Below are 12,250 nucleotides of genomic sequence, written 5' to 3' on the forward strand. Positions count from 1 at the left end.
TCTTGTGTTCTTATTTGTTATTGCATTCATTTTTGCTTTAGAGCAGATTCAATTTCAATCTCTCGACTAGCCAAAACACACCCTCCTACCAATCTTTGGAGAGCCTGTTTCTGTGTCATTCAGTACATCAACATACATGCAGCAGGTAGATGCTTTCATATTCAGTTGGCAAAAAGTAGTGCAGGTTGTGCTGAGGCACGATGTTGTGGCAGGAAGCCATTTTCAGGTAAATTACAGGCTGCGATTCTCCTGAAATTAGATATATCTCACGCAGGAGAAAGTACAGCTAAAACTCAAAATGTAAATAAATACACCTGTGTAGCAGGTGGCATCATTATGAAGTTGTTCTTGATGCTGGTTGCTCCTGATAAAAGTCTTTTTAACCTGATGCTGTGAAACTCCACATGTTAGCAGTGGAGCTAACTCTACGATTTTCTAGCTAAATAAGGCTTTTAGAATTTGCAACTGAGTAGCATTGGTTGAGAAATCTGTGATAGAAACGAAGTGAAGTTGGTCCAAACTTTCATGTCGCTCATCAATGATCCAAAATCTCCAACTCTATGTTTAATATGATTATGAAGTTGCAGAAAATTAACATGTTTCATCAGGTCGTTTCCTTGCAGATAATTTCTAATAGGTTCAATATTTTCTGCAAAAATAAACAAGGCATCCGATGTATAATAGAAATTGCTGTCGTCATTAGCTTTGGATGATATAAGAAACCCAATCGTGTAAACTTGAGCAAAGCTAAAATAGAACAGATGAAATTAAAGACATTAGACGTGATGGCACTTGCTTTCTGTTTTTGTGAACTAAGACATTAGACATGATAGCTCTTGCTACTTTCCTGGAGGAATAGAAATTAAAGAAAAAGTTATGCACAGTTCAAATGCAACGACCCTGGAACCCTCTAGCACCCAAACTTTGTTTTTAATTTTACATTATCTTCACTCTTTACTATCACCATCATGGATCTCTTATTCAGACAACTGAATATAATTCCTACATGGCTAATATTACATACCCTCTGCTAACATTACGTACACTAAATATATACATTGTCACATATGAATATGAATAAGAGTCTTATATTTTGACATTAAATAATTGATATATACTTAATTGATTAAACTAATAAATATGTATCGATCATTTATCAATTTAATATATAAATAAAAGTATAAATCTAGATAAATCAGTAAGACTAATAAAAGAAAAGCAATATTGACCCTTGGATTAATTATTCCATAAATAATTATATAATAGATATAAAATCCTTTTCCATTATTGGCACTTGGACTAACAAGTAAACGTCCTACTCTCAATCAACATCAAAAATGAAAGTTCGTATCAACACCCAATATCAACCTCCCCCGCTCATACTAACAAAGAAATTAAACTTTTATAACGCATACGAACTTACTGAACCATTTCTTACCCTCGAGTGAGTGAGAGATTAGAGAGACATAAAATGTTTTGGCTTGCTTATGGTAACTTCGTGGAAAGAGCCATTAAAAAAAGACCCATGAGCTAATTCCAGTGAAACATTAGTCCAAAAGATCAAATACATATGTGACAAATTAAGTCCAATGGACCAATTCGAGTGACAATTTGGCATGTGAAGAAAGAGTGGTCTCCTCCAGTTGGTGCGGTGTCTTTTTCATCTCTAATTAGGATCCAGAAGAAGTTTTGTGGTTATTTCCTTTCTTACACTTCACCACACGTGTCTGTTTCATTTGTGATGTCTTGAGAAAATAACAAATGGCATGAGATGGGATGGGGTGGGGGTGACAGATGGAATTTCGCTGGACACGTGCATGCCGACCTAAAGCTACCAGTTTTATACACTCGTGCTACATTTGTATGGCCAAACTTGGCTTTGAGGCTTTTATTAGACAGCAGAAATTGAAATTGGACATGGAATTGCAATTCTATTTCCAAATCTGTCCTAAAACTTACAATTCTGATATTTGAATTACATAAATAAAAAAAGAAAAAAAGAATTGGGACTCCAAATACAACATAATAAATGATTAAGGAATATAACTAATAGATAATAATATAACATTCATTAATAGATTTTACATATATTATAAATATATCTTAATCTATAATATATATATATATATATATATACACACGGGAAGAATTGGTATTATAAGCCGGATCTAACGCCTAGGATATCACATTCAGAATTCAAAATCGGAATGACAATAAAGAAGAATTGGAATTTAATGGCTCAACTCTAATTCCAACAAATTTGAATTTGGCAATCACGTGCATGTTATTTGTTTCATTTCTTTGGAGTTTTTCTTCTTGAGGCAAGTTTGTGTTATCTTCATTGATATGGTTGGTGATAGATGTAACTCACCCAAATCGAATCAAAACAGTGCTAGATTTGAGTTTCCATCTCAGTCATATTTCATTCAAGAAAATAATAGTAAGAAAAAGAAATTTTATTATTAATCGTCAGCTTGTATTTGGTGACTTTATAATGCTATGAATAACTCTAAAAATATTTTTAAATAAATTTAATTAGATAAAAGTCAACATAAACTCTTTTTATTCTTAGTCTCGAAAAAAATTTAAAAATCTATTGAATATAAAATTCATAAATCTTCATGTAAAAGAGATACAAATAATACATCATAATTAGTAATTTATACCCTAATTTTATTATTGGATACATACAAATATAAAGCACAAGCAATAAGGAGATTGTTTGGAATAAAAAAGATAAAAAAGGATAAGGAAAAATGAAAAAGGAGAGAAAGCCAAAAAAAAGATAAGATAAAACTTAAAACTCGATTGAAGTCGGACTCAATTTATTTTAAAAATTCAAGTTGGACTTTATAAAATAGTAAAAATAAAAACTTAAATCCGATTCAATAACTTATCCTTTTTGTGTAATCTTAAAATCAAAGTTGATTAAATTTGAATTCTAAATAAAATAATTAAAAGATGCCCAAATACAAAACCAATGTGAAGTACAATAGAATCATATAAAACATTAAAGCCAAAAGCCTAGAAGCTAGTTCTTCCATATTTTGGCATGTTAGAATCATGTTAATTATTAATTCCCATACCATTTGCCAGGCTATCAATAAGAAAGTAATTTAGGCTTCTCTAATAACTTGTTGGGTCTTATCCAAACTACATTGTTGCTGTTTTTCTTCTTATCCATTATCCAAATTACATTGTTAATATCAAATATCAATGCACCTGTTGATTAAATATTACTCATAAGGTTCATTGTTGTGGCATATGCTTATCCTAATCTAATCCTACAAATCAAACCTAGGCTTTTCTAATGGGTAATTTGTAAAATTTATGAATTTAGCTTAAATTTATTTTTTGAAAAATAAAATAATTCTCTAAATTATAAAATTTTAAAAAATTTACTGTCCTTTAAAATTTCTCATCTTTTCGAATTTTAAATTATTACCTCCTAGGTGGGATAGTCCAAATCCATCATTGATGGATTGTTATATTACTTTGAGAGTTATTCTAACGTACCATACGTGTACCATAAGTGCACATTACCATATAAATCTATAAAAGTTAATTTTATTTTAGTTTTTATAATTTATAAAAATAATTAAATACTAGATTAATAAGTTATATATAGTATTTAGTTATTGGTCAATTAAATATATTATTTTTATTTATTAAATATTTAAGTCATTCTAATATACTATAATTATAGAATTAAATTTATTTTAATTTTTATAATTTTTAAAAATAGTTAAATACTTGATTAATCAATTATTTATAGTACTTAATTATTGAATAATCAAGTATGTTATGTTTATTTATTAGTTTTTTTTTATTTTTAAAATTTAATCGGTGGTAATTTATAACTACATAATTTACCTATATAATGTTAACTTGTATAAATAATTAAAAATTATTTATCAATTCATTGACAAACTAATTAATAGAAAGATGTATATAATTAATTATTTAGTAAAAATGATACTGACTAATTGTCTAAAAGTTAAAAATTTATACTTTTAAAGGTAGAGTACCACAACGGTACTTTAGCAAAAATTCTAATTTTTTATTTATTTTTAAAATTTAATCAATGATACTCTACAACTATGAGATTTACCTACATAATTTTAACTTGTATAAATAATTAAAAATTATATATTAATTCATTAGAAATCAAATTAATAGAAGAATGTATATAATTAATTATTTATTTAAAATAATACTGATTAATTGTCTAAAAACTAAAAAACACACTAATAACAGTTGAGTATTACAATGATACTCTAGCAAAATTCTTACTTTAAATAATAATATATTATTTTAATATTTAATCCAAATAAATGGAATGTTAAGAGTTTATAGATTCTAAATCCGTGTATTTTAAAATCTCTCAACCCAATTATAAATTTTTTAATTTATATCGGTGTAAACACCATAATAAAACAGAAAAATGATATGTATATATAAATATTTTAAATTTTAATATTAAATGATTGGTATATATTTTATTAAAATAAATATAATTAATTATTTTTTAATTTAATATATAAACAGAAATATAGACCTAAATTAAATGAAAATTCTCTATAAATTTAAAATCCGCAATGTGTATGATTTTCAACTATTTTTGAATCCATTGGAAAAAGAAATTACATGAATGTTGAAAACAAATGGCACTTCACAGAACAACTTCTAGTAAGAAAGTAATCTCTAACCATCTCCAATGGGTGGTATTTTTTAAATGTCAATAGCATTGGACCACAAGACCAATTTCTAGTAAGAAAAGTGATCTGAAAAAATTTCAAGTCTTGGATAGAACTCAATAATTGTATAGTGATTATGTTCTCATCAAAATTCAAATCTAACAGTATTTCTTTTAAGGGGGTACAACTCATGCTACCTTCACCTTTCTTTAGACTTTTCTAATTTAAGAACCCAATCCTACTCGCAATGTGTAAGAGAAGCCACTCTTTTGATTGGAAATCAATCCTTCCAATAGCAATTTAAGACCAACCCTTTGTGGTATCTTTTTCCAATTAGTTCAGGTAACCTAAAGTAACTAATTTAATTATTACTATAAAGACTTTCTTGCCCATCTAGAAAACTTCCTACTTATGCAAACCCATAACTACCCAAATGACCTTTTCAGTATTACATTATGTACCATTTATCCAAGATGACATATCCCAAGTCCTGGGAGAATAAAAGGTCATTAAGGCCCAAAGCTTGGCTATAAAAATTAGCCACAAAACCATTCTTTCATTTAGTTTGCCTGACAAGAATTTGAAGTCACTACTATCGTGTGCTATTTATGGCTTCTAAAAATGCATCTTCTAACTCAAAATCACATACGCATCAACAAGCCAGGACATGTCTATGTTCCCCTACCACACATCCTGGATCATTCAGGTGTAGCTTGCACAGGAATTTCAATAGATTTTCTAACAGATCAAGGACGGCTCATGTTTCACCAAGAAAGTGGGAACTGTCTGTGATTGCCAAGGCCAATTCACTGAAAGCATTTCTTCTGCAGATTATTAAGCCATCCAGTCATGATCTTCAAAGGAGAAGGAATTTCCAGCCTAGACCTACCAGGTTTTGCTTAATGAATGCTAACAGAGATGGGGTTGCAGTTTCTTGATCTTTGTTTGTTTCTTTATTTTTTTTTAAGAAAAAGAAAAGAATCAATAACCTTTAGTTGTTTTTTTTCTTTTTTGGAAAATCTTGATTCTGAGAGGAGGAGTATGTAGATGTGAGGACTGTTATATGTAAATTAATATTAGATTAGGAATTTGGTGCTTTATAGCTGATGATCTCAAATATCAATTGCCAGTTTTTGAATTATATTGATGCTTGGGGATACAAAAAGCATATGAATGTATGGGATACAGTGAAGGGAAGGGAATTTGAGAAAAAATAAAACATAATTTGATGAATCTGCAGTTCATAAACTGTATCGCTATTCAAGATCCAAGATGAAAAGTGGTACTGATGTGCATAAACAAATATATATATCTGTTCATTTTCTTTTTTTTTTTTTTTTTTCTGAAGCGCATCTCTTCATGCTCAAGTATTATCTGGGTGCTGTATGCATATATATTTATGATTTTGGTCTGCCGCCTTGTATTAGTAATCTGAATTAAGAAAAAGTACAGTTAATGAAAATTTTATATTACCAGTTCTTGGATTTTTCTTTTAGGTCAAATTGATAGAAGCACAAATACAATTTATTTATGAAACCTGACTCCCATAATAGATAAATAATTTCGTCATACTCGCTGCTGCAATTGCATATAACAAACATGTTAACATGTGGGTTCCAATTATTACTTCGGACTGAAGGAATAGTGTAATTAAAATGGTTCTTAATAAAGAATTGGTCTGTTCATCTCTGGACCTGGAAGTGACTATTACAGACAGAAGATTTCTTTTTAAAATGTAAAAGCTATTATAAACTTGTAATGATATGGGCACACTTTCCCCCTTCATTTCTCAATACATTAATAAAGTAATTAAAGAAAAAGGTGATGAGAGAATGGTCTGATTGGTTTTCTTATTTATGATAATTGAAATCAGGAAATGCATGCAGATGATCAGTTCCATGGATCTTGCTTTTCCTTTCTCACAAAAGCAACCCAAGATCACCCTGATTTTTGTACATGGTTACAGTAGTATTAAGTCACTATAATCTACTATTTATCTCTGTGCTAATGAATATCTTACAATCATCCCTGGCAATCAGGTGTGAGATATTGCTTATCGATATTTAAGCTTATCAAGTAGAAAAACCAGTGGTTAGATAAGCATGGGACTCTGACTAGCTCTAATTTACAAACAATAAAGTATGATTAGTTAGGACAATAGAATTCTAATATACTGGAATCAATTAATTAATTAATTAATTTTCTCATCAACCACTAATAATTTGGAAATGTAAGAAATCATTGCAACCATCCGATTGTAAGGGTAAAACTTTCTCATGGTTGGATTTAAAGTTATGAGTGATGACAAGATAAAATTAAATTATAAACCAAGGATACATCAAAGCAGAAGAACTTATTAGATCCTTAATGAGTAAATATGGCGATAAAGGCATATATCACTCATGCTCAAAGGTATAGAGATGGATTTCCACAAATGAAGAAGATTGTCTAAATTTTCTTTTTATTTTGCTGATATATGATTAATAGATATTAGCGAAAAAAGTTTATACTCTAGATAAATCTATAAAAATTAATTTTATTTTATTATCTAAGTTTTTGGTCATTTTATATTTTATCCATAAATATTTTAATTTTTTTGTTTTATTTATAAATAAAATTCAAGCTAAAATATATATATTATTATCGTAGATTAAGTTTATGGGTATCTAATATTTCATTAGTACCATCACAAAGAGTAGATAAAAAGAATAATAATTATAAAAGTAAAGTTAAAGATACAAAGAAAGAAAACGTTAAACATAAAGAATTTCCCTATGGCTAGATTGACGTAAACCTAAAGAAAACATAAGTAAATGGAACCATGAGTTTAAGAAAAATAAATATATTTGTTTTATCTATGATCTCCTTTAAAGCTATTATATCCGAATTTGAAAAATCGAACTTCAAATAGATCATTTAATAATTTTTTTAATTTAATTAAATTTAAAAAATATATATATATATAGTTATATTAAAATTAAAAATAATATTATTAAAATTTATAGAAATATCATTTTAAATTAATTAAATTAATTTTAAATATACGTGTATAAAAAAATAAAGAAATTTAAACAGTAAAGGAATTAGATTTTACTTAAAAATAAATAAAGGGGAACATGGATGGTGATGGGTTCCAAGCTGATTTAGTTTTAATATTTCCTGCAGAAACTTTAGAAGATTCTCAATGTATTTCCATGATACAGCAAAAGAAAAAAGAAAGGAAAAACAAGACACGTATTACCCATGTGTAATCAGGCCATCAGTGGCTTACACAGAGTCGCGTCAACAATCGACTTTTTTCAGGACAGGAACTCTGTTGGCTAAGCAGGGTATTCCGTCACCACAAGAAATCTTGCCTTTAGTTTTTCTGCTTCTTTTTTTATTTTCAACGTCTATTCGGGCCTCGTAACTCTTATATTAAATTAATAAATTATTTTATTAATTTCAATTATTTAAATACATCAATTGATTCAATAACAAATATATAAACGTACAGTGTATATATCTGTTATAAACAAAAATTAACTGTATATTAATTAGTAACTAAATTGACAATAACAATTTCTATATATATATATATATATATATTTGCACATTTAGATGCTACTACTGCACTATCAAGACGATTAGTTGCTAAAGGTATCTATCCAGCAATAAATTCTTTAGATTTAACATCAACTTAAGACTTTTGATTATATGACGTTATTGGCGCGCGTCTAAACGAGGTGCTCTACCTAACTGAGCTATATCTGCTTTTCATAGACAAACTTGGAATTTGCGATTCCAGATAAGATCGGTTCAGGATCACAGGATCCTTTTCTATCAGATAGGACAGGTCACAACAACAATAACGTCACCAATATGAGCATATCGGCGATTACTAGTCCCTATGATTCGAATACACATTAATTCTTGGACTCTGCTGAGTTACAAACGAAAAAAAAAAAGACTTTTATTGGAATCTCTATCTAAATCTCCTTTAATGGGGATCAAATGGCTGTTCATGTACCTTTATCGTTGGAGGCTCAAGCAGAGGCTCATTTACTTATGTTTTCTCATATGAATCTCTTATCTCCCTAATTGCATTATTTTTTTTGATTAGTCTATCCAATATTCATAATAATATGAATGAAACTTCAATGACTCCGTTGATCTATAAGAGAGCGTTCAACAATTCTATTATTATTAGTGAACAATAATAGAAAAATTCATTCATATTCATAGAGATAGAGGACATAATCTCATGGAAAATCTTTTTCGCTCCACTTAGCCCTATCCCCCTTTAGGGGTATTTTAGTGATAGGTTCTATGGGGACTGGATGATCCTATTTGGTCAAATACAGAGTCAGGTGCTGATGAGCACATTGAACTATCCATGTGGCTGAGAGCCCAAACACAATGACGCAATTATCAGGGGTGCGCACACGCTAGACTCAAAATCTCGTGCTAAAGAGTGTGGAGGTTTGAGTCCTCTTCAAGGCATAATATTGAGAATGCTCATTCAATGAGCAATTCAATAAGAGATCTTGGATGGAATCGATATATCAATATCGATTGGATCCGAGATCTTAGAATTGGAATAAATTCGGCAGTGGATCACGAAATTTTGATAGTCTTCTCTATCTAATAAATGGAAAGTCCGCTTTGAAAGCGTCCGCCCTGCAACCGCCCCCGAGTATATGCTTCAACAGGAATTACACAAGGATAGTTGATATAATAAAAACCTTTGGGAAAATCCCTATATATATGTATAAAATTTTTTGACATATATATTTAATTGTTGATATATAAATTTTTTATTTTGACACGTGGACTTACTTTTGATATAAAAAATTTAAATTTATATGTAATTTTTTGTAATTTTCTCTTATTAATTTATTGATTAATAAGTTATATTCCTAATTAAATACTCATTCTAATCCTAAGAAATAATATATTACTAATAGATTAGTTTTCTAATTAAATAATGATTCTAATTATAAAAAATTATATTTTTAATATTTACTAATAAATTAATTTTTAATTTTTTAAAATATAGTAATATCAATTTTATTGATAGTATTATATAATATTAGAGTAATAAATAAATATTTTAAAAATAATTTTATATTATTAAATATTAAAAAAATTAAAGACATTTAAAAATAGTTAGTTTGCTATTATTGTTAAATTATTATAAATCAATATTAAATATTAAACAATTGATTAAATTGTATCTATAAACTTGATTTTCTAATTAAAATAATAATAAAGGTCATGCAATGCACGGATAAGCGACTAGTTATATATTTAATTACATGCGATGTTTATTCTTTTATTTGAACTTAATGAATTGAAACACTAGTATTTTTTTCATCTTTTATTCGGTTATTAAATAAATGAAATTATTAGAAATATTATTTATATCAACCATAAATAAAAAATTTTATATATATTGAGCCACTTCACCTAATACTAAATTTTATCTAAAATCTATCAAAAATTTTGAACTTAATTTCATCTTTATCAATGATTTTCCTTTCTTTCTCCTTCCCTTTTGTTTCTATGGAATTTAACATTATGTGATTCTTATAAGAAACATGTATAGTGCGGAAGAGAAGATGGCCTCTCGAGTTTTGTCAAGAAATATAAGGCGACACAATGCTAACTTTGCTCCCATTTGATATCATTGCATGCCTAGCCGATACTTCTATAATTGGAGTCCAGAAATGATAAAAGCAAAAGATGTTCGTCTATGAGACTGAGCATGTAAAATGGATTTGGAGAAGATATATTAAAGAAAGCTTGCAGAGTAATGTTGTCTAGGGGGATGCATGCTTTGCATAAGTCACTTATTATGCCCCTTCTTGCCACCCTATAGTAATGCCATTTGATTTCTACTTCTATCTAAAGCTACCATCATATGATTATATGGCCCGACACTTTTGATTCATGTTACAATTTGGGACAAGTGTGCCTGAGAAACTAAAACAGTTAAATACTCACATTTTATTGCTTCTTTTAATATTTTTAGTTATGTTGTTTTTAATTTGTCCACTTAATCCCATCTATTACCCCTTTCAACTATTCATGTTCTTTTATAAAATTATGCACTATTTATATATACTTATGACTAACCTTGATCAAAAAAGTATTGCACACCATAACTCAAATCCTCACAAGGAGATATTTCTTTTAAATTTTTAATGGGTCTATATTAACTTTCAAGTTGTATAAGCAATTATATCCATAGCATAAAAATCTTTATCCTTTATCATATTTTGATCTAGAATTATTTGTTCTTTTTCTCTCTCTATTATAGAATGTGCAGCTTCAAAAAGAAAAAACTATAAGGAACCTTACTTCATTACTCTTTTCTTTATAAGAAATTAAAATTAAACACTTGAAATCTAACTTAAGTAGTAAGAGCGTTCATTCTTAAACATGAAAAGTTTTCCAATCAAATTTTTATCTTTGCACTAAATAAGTCTTTATTTTATGACGAGTGTAGGATCTAACTAGCCCGCGTGTGTCCACACCATATGACCCTTTTTAGCATTTCCTTCCTTTAATATAGAAAGAAGAAATAAAAATTACAAAAGAAAAACAAGTTAACAACCTTAAAGGTAAGCATTATAAAGTATGTAATTTTTTTTCTCAATTTTATTTAAAGAAGCTGTGGATTACTGTTAATCTCAACCACAAATAACAATTGCCCAACTTTAAATATCATGAAGCTAATCAGTAATCACACACACCAAGCAAGTCCGTTCACTTTGTGTAATATATATCAAGAAATCAAAAGCCAATATATGTCCTTCCACTCAAATTCAACTATCATTTAAGATCTCCGTCCGTTCTTCCACCAGATTGTAATGTCAGGATAAAAAATGACATGTCGTTTACACTTTGTGTTGCTTGTCACACAAGAGAAATAAATTATATGTCGAGAAGATAAATATAAAGTTAAATTCCTCCTTCAATGGTGGGATATCCACTGGAGTTGTGCATTCAGTATAATATAAAAGAAAATGCAGGTCCTGTAAGCATAAGGTGGGTCAATCATTACTCTTAATTAGGGTTCTCTGAATGTTTTCCACATGTATAGCTAGTTGATCTGCTTACGAGAGCAATAATCATTCATACAGTAGCAAATATTTCACTTAACCTAAAGTTACAAAATCAAGATTTTATAACTCCCATATATAGATTTGTCTTCGTACACATTATAATTCACCATTACATGGTTATGTGCACACCTTTTCTCTATAAAGATCTTGATTAGAGTTAGAACTTGAATTGTTGAACTTTTTTATAAGTTTAATGACTGTGAAGTGGCAAATACATAATGGGCCAAATTGTATAAGAAAAAGTTACATTCACATTGATTTATTAAGAAAATTATAATACCCCATATAAAGTCAGATACATTTTTTTATGAACATGTATATAAAACATGTACTTCTCCAAGTATATTTTAATTACTCTTGTATGTGTATGACGATGGGCTCCAAAATTGATCCTCTAGGAGTTTCATTTATCAATAATTTATATTGTGTGAAAAGCATAACCCA

This window comes from Ricinus communis, chromosome 3 (assembly GCF_019578655.1).
Source record: "Ricinus communis isolate WT05 ecotype wild-type chromosome 3, ASM1957865v1, whole genome shotgun sequence".
NCBI classification, from domain to species: Eukaryota; Viridiplantae; Streptophyta; class Magnoliopsida; order Malpighiales; family Euphorbiaceae; genus Ricinus; species Ricinus communis.